We start from the raw sequence: 2,500 nt of genomic DNA on the forward strand, positions 1-2,500 counted from the left end.
AAGTCTGTTCTTCGCTCTACTAAAAATAATTTCATCCATACTAAATGCTCTCAACTCTCCAACTCGAATTCTTCCCGCTCCTTCTGGCACCTTGCCAAAAATCTTTCTAACAACTTTACCTCATCATCATTCCCTCCTCTTTTCTACTCTGATGGTTCTGTAGCTATTTCTTCTACTGATAAAGCAGATCTCTTCGCACAGACTTTCTCCTCCAGTTCCACCTTACACGATTCCGGTGCTGTTCCTCCATCACTTCCCCCCTCTGACTTCCTCATGGCTGACATTAAAATTTCTTCAATTGATGTATTTTCTGCCATCACTGGCCTCAGTACTAACAAGGCATATGGGCCTCATGGGGTCCCTCCTGTTGTTCTCAAGAACTGTGCTTCTGTGCTTACACCCTGCCTAGGTAAACTCTTTCGCCTTTGTCTGTCAACTTGTACCTTTCCTTCTTGCTGGAAGTTTGCTCTCATTCAGCCAGTCCCTAAGAAGGGTGACCACTCCCAACCCTCCAACTATCGTCCAATTGCTTTAACGTCCTGTATTTCAAAAGTTTTCGAGTCAATTCTTAATAGAAAAATTTTAAGGCATCTTTCCTATCACAACCTTCTTTCCGATCGTCAGTATGAGTTCCGTCAGGGACGCTCCATTGGCGATCTTCTCACCTACCTTTCAGACTCCTGGTCATCCTCCTTTCGGGACTTTGGCGAAAGCTTTGCCATTGCACTTGACATCTCAAAGGCTTTCAATCGAGTCTGGCATAAATCTTTAATTTCCAAACTGCCCTCCTACGGTTTCTATCCTTCTATCTGTGCCTTCATCGCTAGTTTCCTTTCTGGTCGTTCTATAGCCGCTGTTGTAGACGGCCATCGTTCTTCTCCTAGATCTATCAACAGTGGTGTTCCTCAGGGCTCTGTCCTATCACCAACTCTCTTCCTTTTATTCATCAATGATCTTCTAAGCTGTACATCTAACCCTATCCACTCATACGCTGATGACTCCACCCTTCACCTTTCCATTCGGTTCCCGCAACGCCCATCTCAACAGTTACTTCAACAAACAAGGGATGAGGCTATGGCACACCTAATGTCTGACTTGGCTCGTATCTCTGACTGGGGTAAAAATAATATGGTTGTCTTTAATGCATCTAAGACTCAGTTCTTACACCTATCAACCCGACAAAATCTTCCACAGGTATACCCACTAATGTTTAATAATATTCAGCTTAATCCTGCATCATCCTTGAACATGCTTGGGGTTTCATTTACTCGGGACTTATCTTGGAAAAATCATATTACATCTCTTGTAAAATCTGCTTCCAAGAGATTGGGTGTGCTAAGCCGACTCCACTCTTTCTTTACCCCTGCACAATTGTTGACTCTATACAGGGGTTTTATCCGCCCCTGTGTGGAGTACAACTCTCATGTGTGGGGAGGCTCCCCACATACAGCTCTTCTCAATAGGGTGGAGTCAAAGGCTTTTCGTCTCATTAACTCTCCTCCTCTTACTGACTCCCTTCAACCTCTGTCTCTTCGCCGCTCTGTTGCATCTTTATCTCTTTTCTATCGCTACTTTAATGGTCACTGCTCCTCTGAACTGTCTGCATGCATTCCTCCACCTCTACGACGGGCGCGTAGCACCCGTCTGGCAGCAAACTCTCATCCCTTTTCTGTCCAACTCTCTAATGCAAGAGTTAACCGTTACTCCCAGTCTTTCATTTATGCAACAGGTCAGCTCTGGAACTGTCTCCCTCTGTCTGTATTTCCTGCTGCCTATGATCTCCAGTCTTTCAAACGCAGTGTGTCCAGGCATCTCAAAATGATCGGATCTTGAATTTGGCTCTCTATTGTATTTTGTTTTTCTCTTGGAAGGAACTGTTACTGTGGGCTCATGGCCTTTGGTTCCTTCTTCCTCGCATAAAAAAAAAAAATAAAAAAAAATAAAAAAATTTACTGTCTCATCCAATGGTTAGTGAAGCGCCAGAACTCTTGCAGCTCCCAACTAGAAGGGCATATGTTCCTCACCTCTGAGTAACCCGGGTGTGGTAGAAACTGTGGATCGTGGCTGTACAACTCCTGACAGAAATTCATGATACAGTATAATCTGCCACCAGAGGTCACGTTATTCGCACACGTATACCCCCTAACTCCCCCTCCTTACTTCCACCAAAACACTGATTTGTTAGGCGGATGGATCGGAGATATGAAGCCTCGCTCATTCTCACGTCTTCCCGCATGTAATGTTATTTTTATTTAATATACTATTAGGTTTCTGGTCAAGTGTATAGATCCATCTTCAGTTCCACGAGTAGTGATTAAATCGGAGTTTTAGCAGAGTACAGTACAATCACCCTAATTTATAGGGTTTGGCTTCCAAATATTTATCCAATGTTTTCTAAGCTATAGACTAAAATCCAAGTAACAGTTAAAAGTTATTTGGCCACATAAGTCTCTCCTGCCTTGTCATCAGGACAGCCAAATATGCACCCACCTACTTATCC

The sequence above is a fragment of the Coenobita brevimanus genome, chromosome 16 (genome assembly GCF_032717465.1).
Source record: "Coenobita brevimanus isolate Jiangsu-jjx chromosome 16, ASM3271746v2, whole genome shotgun sequence".
Classification (NCBI taxonomy): Eukaryota; Metazoa; Arthropoda; class Malacostraca; order Decapoda; family Coenobitidae; genus Coenobita; species Coenobita brevimanus.